Below are 23,920 nucleotides of genomic sequence, written 5' to 3'. Positions count from 1 at the left end.
GACCGAAACATCAAAGCCACTGACTCGGTCGTAGCCGAAAAAGACCACCAACTGGCCTTTAACTTGGCCAAAAGTGTGTGCCTCCCCAAGGACATGGAGCACCACTTGAAGCAGCTGAACACCGAAATGAAATCAATTCGGTCTGCTTCCAAGTCCATGGTCTTGGTAAGTAGCTCTGTCTATTTTTTCTGTCTAAATTTTTCCAACTTTTACTTCGGCTGAGAAGAAATCTTTGTTTTGCCAGGCCTTGCAAAAGAACAATATCACTTATAAGAAGGTCCAAGAACTCCGCAAGACCACAAGGCAAGCGATGGCGGAAGCCGAAGCGAAGGCGGCCGAACTAGTGGAGGCCGAAAGGAGAATGACCGAGCTTCAAGCGGAGAACGGCCGACTTGCCGAGCTGGTTAACTCGGCTGAAGTGGAGAAGCAAAAAGCGGCCATTGTAATGAAAGACAAATATCTGCGTGAGCTGCTGAAGCTTGAGAAGAGAAAAGACGCCGAAATAAACGAACTAAAAAAGAACATGGAGGCGGCCGAAAAGGAGGGGTACAAGCGAGGTTACAAGGAGGCAGAGGAGGCCTATGTCAAACAATGCGACGCCGCCAAGGAGCTTTTCTTCAAGTGCGGCTGGAGGGCGGCTGTGGAGAAGCTCGGTCATGATGAACAGGCCGAGGTTTTCGACCCTCCAGCGTACTTTATACCGAAGTCTCTTGCGGCGTATGCAGATGCCTTGCAACAAGAGTTCCTGGAGGACTCTGACACTGAAGACTCCTCTGCTTTTGAAGACATTCCGGTTGTTGGTGCCGACCCATCACTTCGGTTGGAACCCATGGTAGAGGACCTTCCTAACGAGCAGCCGAATGAAGACGTGGTTCCAACCGAAGGAATCATGGCAGCCGAGAATGAGCTTCCTCTTGAGACCGGTCTTCGAGTTGGTGATGATGCAGCTTTTGATGCTAAAATTGATGAACTTTTCTCTTAATTTTTTTCTTCTCTTTGTACCCGAAGTATGCCCCTTTGTAATGACTTTTCTTTGAATGAAAATTTTACGCAACTCTTATTCTGGTCTTGATGTGTATGCTTGCACTTGTGATGTCTTCTAATTACTTCAACTGTTATTACGGTTTAGGCTGGTTAAAATATGCTTACTAGCCAACCACTCCTTAGCCGATATGATTACTTCGGCTGAGGAGTACCAAGTGTTGGTTTATTCCAGCCAACCACTCTTCAGCCATGCACTTACTTCGGCTGAAGAGTAACAAGAGTTGGTTTATTCCAGCCAACCACTCTTCAGCCTTGCACTTACTTCGGCTGAAGAGTAACTAGAGTTGGTTTATTCCAGCCAACCACTCTTCAGCCATACACTTACTTCGGCTGAAGAGTAACAAGAGTTGGTTTATTCCAGCCAACCACTCTTCAGCCATACACTTACTTCGGCTGAAGAGTAACAAGAGTTGGTTTATTCCAGCCAACCACTCTTCAGCCATACACTTACTTCGGCTGAAGAGTAACAAGAGTTGGTTTATTCCAGCCAACTATTGAAGTTAGTTTTTCAAGCTAACTTATAGTATTTGGTTATTCCGACCAAATGTCCTGCAGCCTGGATCCTTATCCTGGGCTTAGGAAGGGTGTTGGTTTAATCCAGCCAACCTCTAAGTCAGTTTTTCCAGCTAACTTAGAATAGAATGCTTGCAATATACTTAAGTCTTGAAAGCTAACTTTTACAAAGAGTAATTTGTGCCAAAAAGAATTTCTCATTTTATTGAAGGAAGAGAAAATTACATATGTTTGAAAAGGAAAAGCTAAAAGTAAAATAACTTGAGATTGGCCGTATTCCATGGCCTAGGGATTGCCTTGCCATCCTTGTCTTCTAGGTGGTATGCCCCCTTGCCTGCTAGCCCAACCACCTTATAAGGACCTTCCCAATTTGGGCCTAACTTGCCGTCTTCTGGGACCAAGGTGTTTCCCATTACTTTGCGTAGTACCCAATCCCCAATCTTGAATTGTCTTGGATGGACCTTTTTGCTGTATTTTCTGATTAACTCTCGTTGGTATGAGGTGATGTGGACTAGTGCTCTTTCTCTTCTTTCTTCTGCAAGGTCGAGTTCTAAGGCTATGGCTTCTGCATTTAAGTTTGGATCAAAATTTTCGCTTCGAATTGTGGGGAGGCCAACTTCTAGTGGGATCACTGCTTCCATCCCATAAGCTAAGGAGAATGGTGTTTCTCCAGTTGATCGTCGGGGCGTGGTGCGGTAAGCCCATAAGACGTGAGGAAGTTCATCTGCCCACTTGCCTTTTGCTCTTTCTAGCCTTTTCTTTAGTCCATCCAAGACGACTTTATTTGATGCTTCAGCTTGTCCATTTGCTTGAGGATATGCCGGTGTGGAATTGTAGAACTCTATCTTGTATTCTTCACAAAAGCTCCTGAAGATTCTGCCGTCGAACTGAGTACCATTGTCTGAGATGAGTGCTTTTGGTATGCCAAACCGAGTGATAATATTCTGCCAAACAAACTTCTTCACATCTTTGTCTTTAATTGACGCCAATGCTTCTGCTTCCACCCACTTTGTGAAGTAGTCTGTTGCTGTGAGAAAGAATTTTTTGCCCCCGGGTGCGGTTGGAAGTGGTCCTACTATGTCTAAGCCCCACATTGCGAAAGGCCATGGGCTAGTTAAGGGTAGGAGTTCTCTTGCTGGTTGATGTATTTGGTGCGCGAATTTCTGGCATTTTTCACACTTCTTCACATATTTCTCTGAGTCTGCTTGCATATATGGCCACCAATATCCTTGTGAAATAGCCCTGTAAGCGAGCGACCTTCCCCCTTGATGACTTCCACATACCCCTTCGTGTATTTCGAACAGGAATGCTTCTACTTTGCTGGGATGAACGCACTTGAGGTAAGGCCCAGAGAACGACTTCTTGTAAAGTGCCAAAGATGGAGATAGCCAAAATCGCTGCGACTTTGCCCTTATTCTGTTGGCTTCTTTTTTCTCTTCCGGTAGGATGCCGTCTTTTAGGAAGAGGATGATGGGATTCATCCAAGAAGGGCCTAATTCTGTGCAACATACTTCTTCTGCTTCGGGGTCTTCTATGCTTGGCTTTGGTAAGAAGTCGATGAGTAATGGATGAGGGATTGATGTATCTGCCATTGAGGCCAGGCTTGCTAGTTCGTCCGCTCGGCAGTTTTCCTTCCTGCCAATTTGTTCTATCCTTACTACATCAAACTTTTTGATCTCCGTTCTGACTAACTCTTGGTACTTGGCCATTCTGTCGTCCTTTGCTTCGTATTCGCCAGAAATTTGGTTTACAACCAGCAGAGAGTCACTGTATACCATTAGTTCGGTTGCTTTCATGAAGTGTACTGACTTGAGTCCTGCGAGAAGCGCCTCATACTCCGCTTCATTGTTGGATGCTGGGAAGCCAAGGTTGATTGCTTGCTCTATAACCAGGCCGTCTGGAGAGATGAGGACTATGCCAAGCCCTGCTCCATGTCGGTTGGATGCTCCATCCACAAAGAGCTTCCACATCTCTCCAACGAATAGTTTCCAGCAAGTGGAAGGATCAGATGATGTCGTGAGGTCAAGAATGGTGTTTTCTTCAAGGTCCATGTTGGCTGTCTGCCCTTCGTCCTCTGTTTGAACTGCTGGTGGGCCTTTGTTCGTTGCTTCCTTGTCGTCCTTGGTATGGTCTGCCTTGGTACTTGATTGACTACCTTCTGCTAGGGGTTGCGCTATTCCGGCGTCAACTTCCGTCCCTAGTTCGGTTGTGTCAGTGAGGTCGACTGGGCAGATATGATGGCTTCCAGGAGTAAACTCTGCGACGAAGTCTGCCAAAGATTGGGCTTTGATTGCGGTCTTGGGTTGGAACTTGATGTCGAATTGTCCCAACTCTACTGCCCATTTTAAGATTCGCCCACTAAAGTTCGCCCTTTCAAATAGAGCTTTTAGTGGAAAGGCTGTGAGGACGACTATGGTGTGGGCGTGAAAGTAGTGCGCTAATTTTCTGGATGCCATCATTAATGCTAATGCTAGTTTCTCCAATGGCAAGTACCTTGTTTCGGCTCCCAACAATGTCTTGCTGACATAAAAGATGGGCAAGTGTTGTATTCCTTCTGCACGAACCAACACTGCGCTGACTGCGTGCTGAGAGACTGCAAGGTACAAAAAGAGTTCTTCACCAGGTACTGGAGTAACAAGTAGTGGTGGGGAAGACATGTACTCCTTCAAGCTTTCCAGAGCTCGGTCGCATTCTTCATCCCACTCAAACTTGGCTTTTAAAGCTTGGAAGAACGGTCGTAATCTGTCCGACGATCTGCTTATGAACCGGTTGAGTGCAGCCGCCATACCAGTGAGATGCTGCACTTCTTTGACTGAGTTTGGTCTCTCCAACTCCTGGATTGCTTTGATCTGAGAGGGTTCTGCTTCTATACCTCGGTTGGTCACCAGGAAGCCCAAGAATTTGCCAGATCCAACTCCGAATGCGCATTTGGACGCGTTGAGGCGCAACTTGTGTTTCTTTAGGATCTGGAACATCTCGCCTAGATCTTTAAGATGGTCATTCTCATCCTTGCTTTTGACCACCATGTCGTCGATGTAAGCCTCCATTGTTCTGCCTAACAATGGTTCGAACATCTTGGTGACCATCCTTTGGAATGTCGCCCCTGCGTTCTTTAGGCCAAAGGGCATGACCTTGTAGCAATATAACCCTCTTGGTGTTGTGAAGGATGTGACTTCCTGGTCTGGTTCATGCATGGCGATCTGGTGGTAGCCTCTGTATGCATCCAGGAAGCTAAGACGGTTATGCCCTGCCGTTAGGTCCACCAGTTGATCTATCCTTGGTAAAGGAAAGCTATCTTTCGGGCACGCCTTGTTGACTGTTTTGTAGTCGACGCAGACACGCCATTTACCATTCTTGTTTGGCACTACAACTGTGTTGGAGATCCACCTTGGGTAGTGCACTTCTCTTATTGCTCCTGCCTCCAGCAGGTTGCCTACCTCTTCTGCCACTATCTCGGCGTGGTGGAGTGCCGATCTGCGTGTGCGTTGTATGACTGGTCTGGCGGATGGGTGGACATTGAGTTGGTGACTGATGAAGTTTGGATCAATGCCTGGCATGTCGTAAGGTGTCCAGGCAAACACTTCGATATTAGAGGTCAAGAATTCCAAGACCTCTAATCTCTCAGTGCTGGACAATGATGAGCCAAGCAAGAAGAACTTATCCGGGTTCTTCTCATCTATTTTTACCTCCACCAAGTCCTCCACCGCTTTCTGATCAGCCTCTTTGCCGACGTCCGCGAATAGTTCATTACTTTCTGGTTCTTCCACCGAATGAACGTATCCTTTGGCCGCTCGGCTTCCATTCGCTGTGGCGAAACACTGTTTTGACATGATCTGATCGCCATAGACTTCTTCAATTATACCGGCGTCATTGGGGAACCGCATTACCTGATGGTACGATGACGCTACCGAACGCATGGCATGCAGCCATGTTCTGCCCAGGATGATGTTGTAGGTGGAGGGGACCTTCAATACCCAAAACTCCACTTGTTTTGTTACACTTCCTGCTCTGACTGGAAGGATTATTTTGCCGACAGGCCACTCTGGCATGGAGTTGAATCCAATCAGGGGAGAAACTGCAGGTGCCAAGTCTTTGTCTTGCAGCTTTAGTTGCTTGAATGTGTCGTAATACATGATCTCACATGAACTACCCTGGTCAATCAGAATCCGCTTGACGTCAAAATCCTTGACTCGGAGAGTGACGACCAGGGCATCATTATGGGGACAGTAAATTCGTTCCAAGTCTTTATCCGAAAAGGACATGACGTTTGTTGCCTCTGTCCTCCCTTTCTTGATGGCAGGTTGGGCACTTAATACTTCCCTAAAGTGCTCAGCCTTCTTGATTGAACCTCTGAGCTCGCATACGCGCTCAGGTTCAAAAACTCCATGAATTACATTGATAATGCCTTGAGGTGGTGCATCGATTGGCATTCTATTGGGATGGTCATTATGATCTTGGGGGGCCTGTTGCGCTCCTCCTTCAATGTATTTGTCCAAGTGGCCTGTTGCCACCAATTCTTCCAAGTGCTGCCTCAGTGGTGTGCAATTCTCAGTTCGGTGTCCTTTTTCTTTGTGGAAGGTGCATCGAGATCTGTCGTCGTAATTCTTCTGAGCTTCTCCTAGCTTGGCTGGCCACTTGACGAATGGCTCGTCTTTTATTTCGCTCAGAATCCGATATATTGGTTTTTTGAACACCGTTGTTATGGCAGTGCGGATTCTCAACCATCTTTTGTCTGGGTCTTCTCCGTTATCACGTCTGCCACGCTCGTTTTTATTCTGCCGATCTACTGTATTGACCTTTGCTGAGGTCTTCTTTTCTGGTACTACGGTTGCGCTAGATTTCGCTTTTGCACGTGCGCCATCCTCTTCTACCCTGATGTGCTGATGCACTCTCTCCATCAGGGCCTCCATGGTGAGGGGTGGCGTCATGGTAATTGAATCCCTTAGTCGGTTCCTTACTAGTAGGCCTCTTTTATATTGCGCAATGGCTAGATTGGTGGGGCAGTCTCCAATCTGGTTGAATGTCTCCCAGTAGCGACTGTTGTAAGATCTGAGGGTCTCTTTTTCACCCATGTCGATGGAGAGTAACTGGTCTATCTCCACCGGTGTTTTAGTATTTGTCCGAAATCTCGTTACGAATGCTTCTGCCAATTGGGCCCAGGAGGCTATGCTGCCCTCTGGGAGTTTTTCGAACCAAGTCAAGCCTAGGTCGCCCAGACTTGACGGGAAGAGTATGCACATTAGGGCCTCGTTTCGCCTGTACACAGCCATGACTTGGCGAAAGTGGCTCAGGTGTGAATATGGGTCTGTCTTCCCTTCATATGTATTGAACTTCGGCTGAAGGAAGCCTGATGGTAGGGGCGCGTTTTCGATCGCTGGGACAAACGGCGAGGTCTGTAGTCTTGCCAATGCCTTGTCCGTTGGTTCGTAGGCCGGTCGCAGTATTGGCATTCCAACCTCGACGCTTCCGTGCGTCCGAGGAGCCAACCGTTGTAAGGCCGAAACTCGGTGTGGATCCCTTGCCCTGGCATCCTCCTTGCATCGTGCTTTTTCTTCTAGCACGGTTCGCAAGTCGGATGACCTGGGTAGCTCGGTTTGTCTGGATCTGGTTTGGTGTGAATGTGAAGGCCAATACGTGCTTCCTTCAGTGTATGATCTTTCGGATCTCGTTCTCTCAGACCTGGAGTGACGAGTCCTTGAAGATAAGGAGTGAGTGTCGCCTGTCCTGAGGCTTCTGCTCTCTCCTTGGGAGGGTGTAGTATTCCTACTACGATTCTCTGAGTGGCGAGGGGGCGTCTTGTGCTTGCGCCCCTCTCCTGTCGCCACCTCTTTAGTCTTCATCTGGCGTTTCAAAGCTTCCATGTCCGCCGCCATCTTTCGAATTAGTTCATCTTGTTCCTTTACGCGATCTTCCAGGGCTTGAGGATCAACCCTCCTCCTTTGCCTGTCAGGACTCTGAGAATGAGATTGACGGGGGCTGTGAGTCCGCCTTCCCCTGCCACTCCTCCTGGAGTTATGTTGTTGGGGCTCCAGATCTGCCATAGGAGGGACAGAGGGTAATCCTTCACGCCTTGCGCCCCCTTCTGGAGTTAGTCCGTCGACGGCGGACTGCGGCAAGTCTTCAATGTGCGCCATTGAATGAGAAAAGGAGAAGCTTAGTCAAGAGGTTTTTGTTCTTGTCTGTTATTCCCACAGACGGCGCCAATTGTACGGGGAGGAAATAATTCTCCTCGTATAATCCTGTTGACCAAGTCCACGCTCCTCCGTATGACGTCGCTTTGTCACCTGAAAACACAAACGTGAGCTAGCCGGCGGGTGTGTGCCGGAAACCTCTCCGATGCCTAAGTCAGTAAGCTTGACAAATAGACAAAGTTTTATGTTCTCAAAAAGATTGTGTTCAATTACCTCCTCCAAGGTGATGCTTGTGAGTTTTTATAAGTTTCCCGAGGCACAATCCTAGTAGGACTTGTACTTCTCCATGCAGAGTCCTCCTAGGATTCATTCTCCTAAGGATAATGCTTATCCTTTTACACCCTCCCCCACTGCTTAAACCAAGTGGGATGGTTTTCTTTATAACCGAACTTCCATTTGACCGAAGTAAAATTGGCTATACCGAGCCACAGAGGGCCGAACTATCCTTAGCTCGGTCTTCTCCTCTAACTCCTTACTTCGGCTGCCCTGTTCAACCTTGATGTGCTTAGATCAATCTTCCAAGTAACAAGTTCTGACCGACCTAACCATCGTAAGTCACGACCGGACTAATTCCGAAACCGGCCTTCCCAGAATCATACTGTGACCGGACTAACTCTGAGACCGGCCTAACTCCGAGTTGCCTCCGGACCGGAGTAGCTTTATTCTTCCTTGGGCCGACGCAACTATCTCTTCTTGAGCCGGAGTAATCACACTCCTTGGGCCGGAGTAACTTTGCCGGAGTAATCTTGCTCTCCTGGGCCGGAGTATCCTTTACGGCCTTTTTTACTCAGTCCTTCGCGTTTTGGGCCTCAAAGCCCAGCTTGCAGCTCGGCCTAATTTTTCCCAAAAATTACCCTCTCAATATATATATATATATATATATATATTGTTGAAATCTATTTCTGTTTGTTGAAGTGTGGATTGTTCATCTTTAATATGGCAATGACAATCTATTATACTCATTGATAGGCACACTTTGACAAATGTTCTGATTGAATGTGTATATTTGATATTGTGATGATTGATACGTTTTGATATGTTCGATGTGTGGGGTGGTGTGTATAGGTTCAAGTGTTGGGTTAGGAGTATTTGGTTTTGGTTGTTAATTGGATGTCGAATGTGAACTACATTGTAGGATGGCAATGGTACATTGGGACCTGAACGATCGTGTTACGAATCATGTTACATTTAGTATGTAACGTTAATCCACATACATCATGTAATAGATGACATTTGTGTGTTTGTTCGGTTGTATATGTGTTTGAATGTGTATTGTGTCTTTATTGTAATTAGTGTTTACATACATGTCACAGTATGTTGTGCAAAATTATTAGGGACTTGTGTTTGTAATTGAATGTGGATTGAATCCCATCGCTTGATGTTGAAGTTACGCTGGGTTGGGAGTGATAATGGTTCAATACATGGGTTAGGTTGGGATATTACATGTTACATTAGGAGGTTACATTATTCATAATTCAACAATAGAGTATTGGAATGTTACGTTGGGTTTGGGATAAGAAGCATATGGGAATGTCACGATGGGTTTGAGATGTTACATGTTACATTTACGTTGGGGTTTGAGATAAGAAGCATATGAGAATGCCACGTTAGGTTTGAAAATGTCACATTGAGTTTGTGATGTTATATGTTACATTTATGTTTGAATTTTAAATTTCCAACTATATAACTATGATCACAATATGTGGTAACATTGGATTTCCCACATATGGTATTATCATTAATCAAGTTATTTTGAATTTCAGAAACATATGAGAATGCCACGTTTGGTTTGGAAATGTCACGTTATTATTTACATTTTGAATTTTAAATTTTCAACCATATAGATATGATCACAATCTAGGGTAACATTGGATTTTCTATATATGGTATTGCCATTAATTAGGTTATTTTAAATTTTAATTTTTTAACCAATATGATCACAATCTATGGTAATATTGAATTTTTCATATATGGTATTGCCATTAATCAGGTTATTTTAAATTTCAAATTTTTAACCATATAAATATGATCACAATCTACGAAACATTGAATTTCTCATATATGATATTATCATTAATCAAGTTATTAATTAATTAAGATTGGAGGTAAATGTGTCCACAAAAAAAATCACAAGACTTATTGGGTTATAAATTTTTTCATAGGATCATATCTTATATAACGTCTTCCAAATAAAACTTATAAATAATTTTCCCTTAATTTTTAAAATTATTTTTGGCTATTTAGTTAATTTTTTAGCTAAAAAGGAAAAATAAAGATAATATTTAACTTTTTCGAGTAGCTATTCTATTTAAATTTTTAGTTTAAAAAAACAATGGATTTGACTTTTTGGGACCAACTCTCTCTGTACGTACTACGAGGTCGACAAAGCAGACTAAAAACATTTGAATAAAACAGAAACTAATGGAGATGCGGGGGATCGAACCCCGTGCCTCTCGCATGCAAAGCGAGCGCTCTACCATTTGAGCTACATCCCCGTCTTGATTTTTGTTTCTTATGATTTATATCTATAACGATTCAAAATCTTTTGTCTTATGACCCACCTACCACCTAAAAAAGTTATTTGTTTCAATTATTTTTATTTACCTTTGCTCCATTCTTTCAAAAAGAAAAGGAAAAAAAAAGAGAGGTTATTATGGAACACCAAGATTACACAATCCTTTATTTTTATTTTTTATACATTAATCATGTTCCAAGCGACCACGTGATATAGCTAATGCAACCCCAACCACCCCCATGCTGCTGTGCTGATAAGCCTTTCCACCTCCCTGCACAAAAAAATGTCATTATATTTTTATTTTGTGATTAATTTTTTTTGTTTTTGATTTGGGATCACCGGGATTGATCTTTCAAATGTCCGTGAAGAATGTAGCTTTGGATTAATGATCATGTACTGCATTTGGAAAGTCACAATTTAATAAATAAAAAAAAATCAAAAAATCACTACAAATTTTTTTTATAATTATTTTTATCTAATTTTTTATACGTTTTTTGGTAAAAAAAAAATTAAAAATAACTAAAAATTTAATTTTCAAAACAACTCTTAGTTTTATATTTTATTTAATTTGTTGATCAAACTTTTTTTTTTCTTTCTTTAATGCATCTTATGAAACTAACGGGCCCTTAAAAATTTTGCCAAAATTTGTAACTTTTAATTTGTTAGAAATTACACCAAAATTTTATTTGGCGGAGTGAGAAAATAACCCAAAAAATAGAATAAAATAATAAAATATGTTAAAACCTATCACCTACTTCACCCACTTAAACCTACTCCACTAAACCTAACCCACTACACCACTACCACTTCACCTACTCCACTAAACCTAACCCACTACACCACTACCACCTCCACTTCACCTACTCCTTACCTATTACACACTCACCCTCTTCTATATATAGGAATCATGAATCATTGTAATAAATATAACATTAAATCAATCAATAATACAATTCTCTATTTCTTTTTATACATCAATTTTTAACATGGTATCAGAGCAGGTTTAGAACCTAATATTTTCGCTTCACCGGCGGGCGGCAACCTCACCTTAGCCGTCCGCCGGATCTCAACCTAGCCCACTAGAATTTTCTACACATACCTTCACTCTTCTTCACCGCCAGTATATCAGAGCTTTGCACTCATCGAGGAGCACCGCCATTCGCACGCTGCCCACTGTCGCAGCTCCGACTGCTACCGACGCCAACTCTACTCCGCCATTGGTGTTTCACTTCTGTTCTTCATCTTGCTTGGGAGCTTCTTTAATCTCATCTGCTCCATCATCCTACATATCTGAGGTCCACAGCGTGCGGTTATCCCTAAGAAGTTGCATAATCAATGTGCTATCCTTGTAAGACTCCTCTCCCAAGGTCTCCAATTCAGCAATTGCTTCATCAAAAGCCTGTTTGGCCAGATTGCAAGCACGGTCAGGAGAGGTTGCGCTCCTCCACAGTCAACTCCTCCGACTCCGCCGCCGCCGCCGAGACCTTCTCCATGAAATCACGTCCTTACAACTGCTGCAACAAGAAAGGGCAGACTGCCTTGCATATGGCTGTAAACGGGGTTAGTTGGCGTCGCCTGAGAGATCTCACCACCAAACCCTTTTACCCTTCTCTCTTTCTTTCAGGTTGTTGTGTTCCACATCTTATTCTCAAACATGGGGCAGATTATTCTCTCTCTGTCGATTTCGAGGATATTTCGGAATGCAGAGAGATCAACCCCTTGATTCAATTTGCTACCAAACACACCATGGAGACACACACGAGCTCTCTCTCTCTCTCTCTGGTCCCTTTCTCTCCACTAGACCCACTTTAATCATCTCCATGATTCCCTCTACTTAAAATAAAATAAAATAAAATAAAATAAATAAAATAAAATAAATAAAAAAAAAAAAAAAAATACACAGACAAAAGTAGAACCATCTCGTGTTCCCCCTCTCTTCCACTTTCTTTTATTTTAATATATATATATATATATATATATATATATATATATATATATATATATATATATATATATATATATATATATATATGTTTCTTATAATATCCTACTCCTACTCTGTCAACTTTTGCATACACCCCATACTTTTTTTTTTTTTTTTTTTTTTTTTTTTTCCACACACTCATGTTCCCCACCACATGCTTTCCTCCTTCATATATTATTATTATTATTATTATTATTATTATTATTAACCCACAAAAAAAAAAAAAAAAAGACGCAGAGGAAGATCTGCACACCAAACTCATTTTATTCATGTCGGGGCTCACCCCGATCACCATGTTTCCACATACAACAAAAAATAAAAATAAAAAATAAAAATAAAAATACAAACAAACAACCACATTCACAGGTGGGATTTTTCTTCTCTACTCTGCCGCCGGTCTTTTCTTCTTGCCTCCGTCCTGGGTGGCCCTTGCCGGTGTTGCCTCCGTGTTTCCCACTCCACTGGGCATGATCACTACTCCCTGCTCCTCCACTGCAGCATATGGCGGACCTCCAAATCGGAACATCACGGTGGCCTTCCGCTTCAGCTCCTTATTTTCCGCCTTTAGCACACTTATCTCTGCTCGCGCATCCTTATACATGCGCTGGAGCAGAGCCAGTTGAGCGTTTAACTACTGCACCTCATTTGTCCTACTCTGCAGCCGGTGCGACAGGTTTGTGACCGCAGTCATGGTTTCCACACATGACTTCAATGTATACTGATTGGCTTCAATATCCGTTTGCACTGCCATTTTTTGCTCCACCGACCGCATCGGAAAGTTCAACGGAACAAAACCAGAGGTGTTTGGTTGAAGTTCACGAGCCACCGCACCAGTTATCTCTCCTGTTGACTCGTTGAGGTCGGGAAAGAGAGTGAGCAGACCACGGGAAGAAGAGGCCATGTTCTGGGTAGCTGAACGGGAAGAAGAGGCCATGTTTTTGGGTTGCTAAGTGTTTCAGCGAGGCTGCGATTACCGATTGGTACTGTCAGACAAGGTTGGTTACAGAATGGCAACAGAGTGTTCCAGAATCTCTTTCTCAGAAACGGAAGAGTTTTTTCAAAGGATTTTCGGCGGTTTCAGACTGGTTTGCACAGCCTCCGCCTCAACCTTGGTTAAATAGCCGAGGCCGACACGCCACTCTGTCGCTCACGTGCCTCGCCGCGTCTCCGGCTCACCTTTTGATGGCTCGACGCTTTCACCTTTTGATGGCTAGACGCTTTCTGTCAGGCACGCCTTTTGATGAAGTGGGCGCGCCTTTTGAAGGCGCGACTTTTGAGGGCTCACTATATATATCCATATATATATATATATTTGGGCAGCCTATCTACACCATCATACAGTGTATTTTTTAAGGGTCCGACAAGACTCTGTAAACTGTCCCGACATTGATTCCGGTTAGCTCCTTCAATGGTCCGACAAGACTCTGTAAACTGTCCCGACATTGATTCCGGTTAGTTTCTACAAGGGTCAGACAAGACTCTGTAAACTGTCCCGACATTGATTCCGGTTAGCTCCTTTATGGGTCCGACAAGACTCTGTAAACTGTCCCGACATTGATTCCGGTTAGTTTCTACAAGGGTCCAGCAAGACTCTGTAAACTGTCACAACAACTGTCACAACATTGTCTGCTACAACGGTCCGACATGACCCCATAAACTGTCTTCTACATCGGTCTGACACCGCCATCCAGTGTCCTCTACACCGTTATGACACCACCATACAGTGTCCTCTACAACGTTATGACACCACCATCCAGTGTCTTCACCAATGGTCTGACACGACCATACAGTGTCACCTATCCTCTTTTATTTTTATGTATTTTCTTATTTTGTAACTCTCTCCAAACTCAAGTTGGTTAGTTCCTATCCCCCTTGAGTTTGCGGGGGGCTGTTAAAACCTATCACCTACTTCACCCACTTAAACCTACTTTACTAAACCTAACCCACTACACCACTACCACCTCACCTACTCCACTAAACCTAACCCACTACACCACTACCACCTCCACTTTACCTACTCCTTACCTACTACACACTCACCCTCTTCTATATATAGGAATCATGAATAATTGTAATAAATATAACATTAAATCAATCAATAATACAATTCTCTATTTCTTTTTATACATCAATTTTTAACAAAATATTTCAAATCAAAATAACCCCACACACAAAAAAAGAAAAAAGAAAAAAAGATACAAGCAATAAAACTGAAAACCGAATGGCGGGCTAGCGGATTAGCGGATTGACAAATTGCGGTTTGGGTGGTTTTTGGCGGATTAAAGAATATTTTAACTAATTATCATACATTTGCATAATATATAACACTAATTTGTATAATATTTTTTAGATATATAACACAAAGTAGTTTTACATAATATGTTTCATATATATAACCACTAATTTGTAATAAATTTCATATCTTAAATCTCTCTCACACTCATTTTTACATTGATATTTCATTGAAAATTAAAAAATATATATGTATTAACTATAGTGGAGCGGAACGGTACGGTTAGCGGATTATAAATTTTAAAGTTTAAATGGCGGTTAGCAGTTAGAACAGTGCAGATTGATGCGGATCGGTGCAATTTTAATAGATTGGACGGTATTTTACACAAGCCTAGCTGTAAGAGATGGCAATGTGAACAAATCCCCTCTAATCAAAGATGCAACCTTTGTATGTAACACATCCTGAATACTTTTACCTAATTATCTCCCCATAGCAATCAAACTTCAACATCCCACTCGTGATTTGCCCAATTAGCCTTTACTCAAAGAGGGAAAACCAAACAAGTAAGCATTCCTAATCCACCACCTAGCTTTAATTCAGCCTGCTTTTTCATGTGCCACTTTGCTTTTTTAATTCTCTTTAATGATCTCTCTTTTTATGAAGACTCCCACCACCACCATGTTTCTCTAAAGCAAGAGAAAGAACCCTTCATGTAATCAATTATTGGAAGCTTATTAAAGAAAAAGTTGTTTTCTTTCTCCTGCAATCATAAAGCAAATTCCACTACATAATCATACCTTTCCTCCCTTGTAAACCCCATTGTTGTCTTTCTTTGTCTCCAAGTTTTGCATCCTCAACTCAAATATCTCCTTCTTCGCTAAGAAAACCGCTTCCATATATCCCCTCTTCAAATTTCCACACAAAATTACAAGAGGCAGAGAAGAGGAAGAAAAAGAAGATGAGTGCTGATTGGGGACCGGTGGTTGTGGCAGTTGTATTGTTCATTCTATTATCACCGGGGCTTCTGTTCCAACTACCAGCGAGGACGAGGGTGGTAGAGTTTGGGAACATGTACACAAGTGGGATTTCAATCCTGATTCATGCTGTACTCTATGCTTGTATCTACACCATCTTGATCGTTGCAATTGGCATTCACATACGGGCTTGATTGATCTACCACACTACATAGTTTGCTCCCATAACTGGGATTGCCCTTTAAATTTGCCATTTTTTTTTTTTTGGTTCTGGGAAACCCCTTCGACTGGGCGTTGTTGTTAGAGAATGTATTATGGTTAGTCTAATGTTTTGGTTTATATGAATGAAGGAAACATGGTACTGAACTTTGTGAATTGCTTTTGATGATAATTACCTTTGTAGTTGTATGTGAAATGTTACGAATTGATCATTCAACTTAGCCCTAAACTTTCTAGTGTTTGTTTTCAGAAATGGATGACACCCGAAGTATCAATATAGATTTTATTACTACCAAGCTCTCATGATGTACTCAAAATGTAGTCTATATCAATCCTGTACTGCAATTCAGTAGTGCTGGACTAGCATGTGACTTTGTACACTTAATTAATGATTAGACAAAAATTTAATTCTAACCCACCTTCCGTAAATAGTTAAGTGATAAAGATGACACGATTAATGTGTTTTGCGATTCTTCATTTGTTGTGAGAAATCACGTGACATTATATCCAACATTATGATTTGAAGCAGTTCCCAAATTCATGTATGGTCCACTGAGATGAATAATTTTTAGGGTGCAAATGACTGGGAAAGTCAGCTCTGGGGTAATATTTTTTTTTTTGTCAAGATAAGAATTTTTATTTATAAAAAAGAAAAAGAAAAAGAAAAAGAAAAAAAAAAGAAGCGATTTTTACTCTCTGTCCATTCAGATGATCCGGCTCTGAATTCATGAAGAGAAAACAGTAACATGAATCCCTATGTATGTATATGATAGTAATCAAATTAATTGATTCAGAGAGAAAAAGCCAATACATGACATTAGCATTTACAAGCAGCAGATACATTTAATTACAAACAGATTACTTAATACACACATCTACTTACGTAAGAAATTTCTGTTTTTATGCTTTGATTTCACGTACTCAAAAAATAAAAATAAAAACGGAAATATTGAAGAAGAAGAAAAGATACAAAATACACAAAGATGGCATAGAGATCTGGTTGAGTAAAATCTAAGATCTTTATTGTTTTGTTGAAATGGATTGGAGAGAAGAATCAGGTGGCGGTGTAGATGTGGAGATGGAGGAGGACGATGAGGATGGAGTAGAGGACGAAGAAGAGAAGAGTGTGAATAGCGATGGACTTGTCGTTGGTGTTGAGGCTCCCGAATTCGACAAGGTGGTTCTTACCAAGTATCTGGAACAGCAACCTCGGTGTAAACACCACGAACAACCAGGGCCGGCCCTGAGTTATTAGGGCCTAAGGCGAATTTTTTAAATTGGACCCTTCATGTATCGTTACTTTAAAAAAAAAATTGTTTAGATAAAACAAAAAGGATAAAAATTTATTTCTATTGCATTACAATTTAACAAAATTTAGATAACAAATATACATACATATATATATATATATATATTTATAAAATAGTTGAACTTCAATTAGTTGAAGCGAATCTTTATTTTTTAGCTTATCAATCCTATAAGAACTAAAATTAATTGGGGGTAATGATGAGAATTTTCGACATAACTCAAGTAATATATAAAATTAGTAAGTTAGGGTTGATTATTTTTCATGATCCCTACCATTATTCTTTTTCTAACTCTTGTGAAGAGAAATTTGATTTGTTTTTTCCTATTATAGAGTTATTGACTTATTAACTATTTAAGGTACATCTTTTTTTTTTTAGGTACATCTTTGACTTTTTAACTATTTTAAACTAGTAATATGCTCTAAACCACAAATGGGACTATTTGTTATAATTTAAACGGTCTGCTTACATTTTATTTTAATTTGGAAGTGTTTATTATTGGTGTAAGTTGTACTTACACAACTTATTAGTTAGAAATAAACTGGAAGAAAAAATTAATTATTTGAAAGCTAAGAAATAATATATTTAATTTCTACTTTTTAATTATTAATTATTAATTATTTTTTTAATAAAAAAACTGTATCAAATAATACCAATATATAACGTACAAGTTATGATAAAAAATATTAGTTCGTTAGTTGACCCACCTACCACTTAAAAAAGTTATTTGTTTCAATTATTTTTATTTACCTTTGCTCCATTCTTTCAAAAAAAAAGAAAAAGAAAAAAAAAGAGAGAGGTTATTATGGAACACCAAGATTACACAATTTTTTATTTTTAATTTTTAATTTTTATTTTTAATTTTTAATTTTTTAAGTACATTAATCATGTTCCAAGCGACCACGTGATATAGCTAATGCAACCCCAACCGCCCCCATGCTGCTGTGCTGATAAGCCTTTCCACCTCCCTGCACAAAAAAATGTCAATATATTTTTATTTTGTGATTAAATTTTTTTTTAATTAATTTTTTTTGTTTTTTGATTTGGGATCACCGGGATTGATCTTTCAAATGTCCGTGAAGAATGTAGCTTTGGATTAATGATCATGTACTGCATTTGGAAAGTCACAATTTAATAAATAAATCAAAAAATCAAAAAATCACTACAAATTTTTTTTATGTGTTAGTAATATAATATAATACCTAAATATAGTGCAACTTTCGGTGGACATCATCATAGCATTGTTAGTAATATATAATTGTATATAATTGTAGCATGCTTTCCTTTACCTTTAGCATTTTCGTGGGCATCCTCCAAGGCATCCGAGGCATCCATTTCTCTCTATAAAAGAGAGTGTCTTCTCTGTGTAATATATATTCATCACATCAATTATAATACATACAATTTATTCTCTCTGTATTTCTCTCTTTATACATCAATTCTAATATGGTATCAGAGCAAGGTTAAACACTTAGTATTTTTCGCTTCACCGGCGGGCGGCAACCTCGCCTTGGCCGCCCGCCGGACCTCAACCTAGTCCGCTAGAATTTTCTACACCAACTTGATCTTCTCATCCACGATCCATCACACTGATACACACACACGGCAGAAATCTCTACCAATCAATGTCTCTCACAAGCAGCAGTTCTCTTCTTCCTACCAAAACTCTGGTTTGGATTCATCAATCTCTCCTATCTCCTTCCCTAACCCACCAACCAGTTCGGGCTTGTCGATCACTGCCACGGCACCGGCATAGCCAACGCCGGACTTGTTTACTTCAACGGCCGATTACTCGCCATGTCCAAAGACGATTTACCGTACCCCATCAGAGTCACTCCCTCCGGTGATCTCGAACAGTTGGTCGGTACCATTTCGATGATCAGCTCGAAACCACCATGATTGCTCACCCCAAGCTCGACCCAATTTCTGGCGAGCTCTTCGCTCTAAGCTACAATGTCATTCAAAAGCCGTACCTCAAGTACTTCCGATTCTCACCCTTGAAGCTCCGGATTGCTTTTGTTTCCATCTTTGGCATGCTTAGGAAGAGCCCGAGACCGACGAAGTGGTGGTGATTGGGTCCTGTATGACTCCACCGGACTCGACTTCAATGAATGCTTTTGTTTCCATCTTTGGCATGCTTAGGAAGAGCCCGAGACCGACGAAGTGGTGGTGATTGGGTCCTGTATGACTCCACCGGACTCGACTTCAATGAATGTGACGAGGGGTTACAGTCTGTTTTATCAGCAATCCGGCTCCAGTTGAAGACTGGCAAGTCCACTCGCAGACCCATCATGAGCGAGTCTGATCAATTTAGAAGCTGGGATGGTGAATCGGAACAAACTCGGACGCAAAACCCAGTTCGCTTACCTTGCGATCGCTGAGCCATGGCCTAAAGTCTCTGGTTTCGCTAAAGTCGACTTGTTTTCTGGTGAAGTGAACAAGTTCATGTATGGTGATGACAAGTATGGTGGTGAGCCTCTGTTTCTTCCAAGAGACCCCAATTCAGAAAATGAAGATGATGGGTACATTCTTGCTTTTGTCCATGCCTCTCGGGTCATTCAGGAGCAGCTCCCATGTCTGATTTTTCAGACATGATTCCCTTTCCGTTGTCTCCCACGTGATCCCCTTTCCTTTCTTTTCTTTTCTTTATTCTCCACCCACACAACCCAACCCTCGACTCTCACTCACTTTTCTTTTTTTTTTTTTTTTTCACACCCATCCACCGCCCACATTTTCTTTTTTAATTGGTGCTCTATTTTTTATTCATTATTATATATTCATCATCACTATGCTTATCATTTCATCACCATCTCCATATTTTTTTTTATTCGATTTCCTTATTTTTCCAAAAAAAAAAAAAAAAAAAAAAAAAAAAAAAAAAACACCAAAACATTCCTCATTCCACAAACTCATTTTATTCATGACAGGGCTCACCCCGATCACCATTTTACACCAAAAAAAAAAAAAAAAAAAAACAACCAAACAAACAAACAAAAACCAACCAACCACACCCACAGTGGGATTTTTCTTCTCTACTCTGTCGCTGGTCTTTTCTTTTTGCCTCCGTCTTGGGCGGTCCTTGCCGGTGTTGCCTCCGTGTTTCCCACTCCACTGGGCACGATCACTCCACCCTGCTCCTCCACTACAGCATATGGCGGCCCTCCAAATCGGAACATCACGGTGGCCTTCCGCTTCAGCTCCTTGTTTTCTGCCCTTAGCACGCTTATCTCTGCTCGCGCATCCTTATACATGCGTTGGAGCAGAGCCAGCTGGGAGTTTAATTGCTGCACCTCATTTGTCCTACTCTGCAGCCGGTGTGACAAGTTTGTGACCGCCGTCATGGACTCCACACATGCCTTCAAAGTATACTGATTAGCCTCCACATCCGTTTGCACTGCCATTTTTTGCTCCACCGACTGCATCGGAAAATTCAACGGAGCAAACCCAGTGGTGTTTGGTTGAGGTTCACGGGACACCGCACCAGTTATCTCTTTTGTGGACTCATTGAGGTCAGGAAAGAGAGTAAGCAGAGGGCGGGACGAAGAGGCCATTTTCTGGGCAACAGAGTGTTACAGAATATCTCTCGCCACAGAGTGTTACAGACTCTCTCTCTCAGCACAACGACGATTTTTTTTTTCCAGAGGATTTCGCAAGTTTTTTTGCCTCTGCCTCGGCCTCAAGCTCCGTCGTGGTTAAATAGCCGACGCAGCCACGCGCATCGCGCGCCTCTTGACGCCCGACAAACTGGCACGCCTTTTCATGGCGCATCTTTTGATAAAGTGGGCACGCCTTTTGAGGGCACGACTTTTGAGGGCTCGATATATATCTCCATGTATATTTTTTGGGCAGCCTATCTACACACTCATACAGTGTCTTCTACACCGGTCAGCTTTATCAATCCCTTTGTTTCAACCTCAAATAGGTTTCTCTCTTCACACCTATTTGAGTTTGAGGGGGGGTTATACACAGTATCATGTATAAGTCACTCATGGCGCACTCCCTAAGTCGCCCCCTTGGTACACCACCACAACCTTCTACAACGGTCTGACATGACCCCGTAAACTGTCTTCTACAACGGTCCAACATGACCCCGTAAACTGTCCTGCTACACCGGTCCGACATGACCCCATAAACTGTCTTCTACATCGGTCTGACACGACCACACAGTGTCTGTTACAATCGGTCCGGCATGACCCCGTAAACTGTCCTGCTACATCGGTCCGACATGACCTCGTAAACTGTCCTGCTACACCGGTCCGACATGACCCCGTAAACTGTCCTGCTACACCGGTCCGACATGACCCCATAAACTGTCTTCTACAACGGTCTGACACAACCACACAGTGTCTGCTACAACGGTCCGACACGACCATACCGTGTCTTCTACAACGGTCTGACACAACCATACAGTGTCTCCTATCCTATTTTACTTTTATTTGTCAGTTCATTTTCTTATTTTGTTACTCTCTCCAAACTCAAGTTGGTTCCTATCCTCCTTGAGTTTGAGGGGGGCTGTTAGTAATATAATATAATACCTAAATATAGTGCAACTTTCGGTGGACATCATCATAGCATTGTTAGTAATATATAATTGTATATAATTGTAGCATGCTTTCCTTTACCTTTAGCATTTTCGGTGGGCATCCTCCAAGGCATCCGAGGCATCCATTTCTCTCTATAAAAGAGAGTGTCTTCTCTGTGTAATATATATTCATCACATCAATTATAATACATACAATTTATTCTCTCTGTATTTCTCTCTTTATACATCAATTCTAATATTATGATTATTTTTATCTAATTTTTTATACGTTTTTTGGTAAAAAAAATTAAAAATAACTAAAAATTTAATTTTCAAAACAACTCTTAGTTTTATATTTTATTTAATTTGTTGATCAAACTTTTTTTTTTCTTTCTTTAATGCATCTTATGAAACTGATAGGCCCTTAAAATTTTTGCCAAAATTTGTAACTTTTAATTTGTTAGAAATTACACCAAAATTTTATTTGGCGGAGTGAGAAAATAACCCAAAAAATAGAATAAAATAATAAAATATTACAAATCGAAATAACCTCACACACAAAAAACAGAAAAAAGAAAAAAGAAAAAAAGATACAAGCAATAAAATCGTCGACAGCAGGGTTCGAACCTGCGCGGGCGAAGCCCAACAGATTTCAAGTCTGTCTCCTTAACCACTCGGACATATCGACTCTTATGTCCACGATTTGCAATTAAATATTTATCTTTAAATATTTCGAAGAAGAGACCACATCTAGAAAGCGTGGTCAGTGGAGGTGTTGCGACGATTGAAAGGTGGTGTGTTTGCTAATGTATTTCTCTCATTGTGTCTTCTACTTAACTTCTTCATTGTAACAGTTAAGATTCATTTAAAGATAATTTAATCGCTCAAATCACTTGATTAAAAAAATTAAAAATTAAAAAGTAATTTTTTTAGAATGATCTGAACCATTGAATTTTCTTAAAATGAATCTTAACCATTGTAAGGAGAGAGTGAAGTGGAGAAAGAAAGGAGAGAATCCTTGTGGGGCAATGGATAAGGGAAAGGCGAGGGGAGGGGGGGAAGGGGGAAAGAGAGAGAGAGAGAGAGATGTTGAGGCGTTACGAATGGGTATGATTGTGCTATGGGGGAAAGAGAGAGAGAGAGAGATGTTGAGGCGTTACGAATGGGTATGATTGTGCTATGGAAATCAAGTGTTGGGGGAGGTAGTGAAGGAGTCTCAAATGCCAACAAAGTGGTTGGCTTGCAGGGATAAATTTGTGGGCAATAGATAAGGAAAAGGTAGAGAGAGAGAGAGAGGGCCTGTTTGTTTTCAGAGATAGAATGGAGGGGATTGATAGTGAAGGAATTGTTAGTGAAAGGATTGATAGTGAGGGGATTAATAGTGAGAAATTGTTAAATTATATTTATATAAAATAATAAAATAAATAAAAATATATAAAAATTAAACACTAATATTTAAAAAAAATTCCCAATATATAAAAAATAAAAAAAATAAAAAAATTTCTAATCCCCTCACTATTTTTCTAATACCATCTCTACTTCCTCACTATGAATCCTCCTTTCAAGGGTATTAGTAATACCAGGGTATTAGTAATACCAGGGCTATCTCTCAAAACAAATAAGATATTAGTAATACCAAGATATTAGTACTCTCAATTCCTTTTTTATAATTCCAAACAAACGGGGCCTAAGGGTGTTGAGGTGTTACAAAATCAAGTGTTAGTGGAGGGAAAATGCTATGGACCCCAAACAAATTACCAAATTTTCTACCAAGCCTCTTAGATGGGTGTGGGATCCATACAAATCAAATATGTGTGGGTCCTACACCCATGTGAGAGATTTGATAAAAAATTTGATAATTTATTTGGAGTCCCTAACATAACTCGTTCGTGGAGGTGGGGTAGGAGTCCTAAATGTCAATAAAGTGGTTGGCTTGCGGGGATAAATTTGCATAGGGAAGTGAATAGAAAAGAAATGAAGGATGAATTTATAATTTTACATAATATTCTTCACCATTTGTAATTATTTTGCATTTTTATAATTTTATTTTAAATTTAAACTTAAACTTAACTTTCATTTGCAAACAAATAAGTTATTAATAACTATAACAATAAAATTTGTATCCCAAAAATAAATAAAATTGAAAATTGACCAGGAGAGGGGACCAACCAATTGATAAGAATAATGCTAAAGGTTGTTGCATGGGGGGGCCTGTGGTGGTGGCATGGCAGCCATACAGTTTTGGCAGTGAGTGGTCTTTTCTCTCCTTTTTATGTCAAGCACGTTTACGTCGAGTTTTTTTTTTTTTTTTAATATTCTAAAAAAATAAATAATTCAGAGAGTTGATCTATTTTTTAAACTATTTAAGAAACTAATTTAGTTTTTGAAATCACATTTTAAAAATATAATTTTAAAATT

General features: G+C 40.8%; 2 non-coding genes and 1 pseudogene across 2 annotated transcripts; 1 reads left to right on the top strand and 2 right to left on the bottom strand.

Annotated features, from left to right (window-relative positions):
- Positions 1-10,170: 10,170 nt before the first annotated feature.
- Positions 10,171-10,243, bottom strand: TRNAA-UGC (transfer RNA alanine (anticodon UGC)). Its single transcript has one exon. It is a non-coding gene; the product is annotated as a tRNA-Ala (tRNA).
- Positions 10,244-16,709: 6,466 nt separating this feature from the next.
- Positions 16,710-19,675, top strand: LOC114280336 (9-cis-epoxycarotenoid dioxygenase NCED1, chloroplastic pseudogene; annotated as a pseudogene).
- A 2,433-nt stretch (positions 19,676-22,108) lies between these two features.
- TRNAS-UGA (transfer RNA serine (anticodon UGA)) lies at positions 22,109-22,190 on the bottom strand. Its single transcript has one exon. It is a non-coding gene; the product is annotated as a tRNA-Ser (tRNA).
- Positions 22,191-23,920: the final 1,730 nt, after the last annotated feature.

The sequence above is a fragment of the Camellia sinensis genome, chromosome 4, assembly GCF_055761805.1.
Source record: "Camellia sinensis isolate YWXY chromosome 4, ASM5576180v1, whole genome shotgun sequence".
In the NCBI taxonomy this organism is placed as follows: domain Eukaryota; kingdom Viridiplantae; phylum Streptophyta; class Magnoliopsida; order Ericales; family Theaceae; genus Camellia; species Camellia sinensis.
This window is presented reverse-complemented; position numbering and strand designations above follow the sequence as displayed.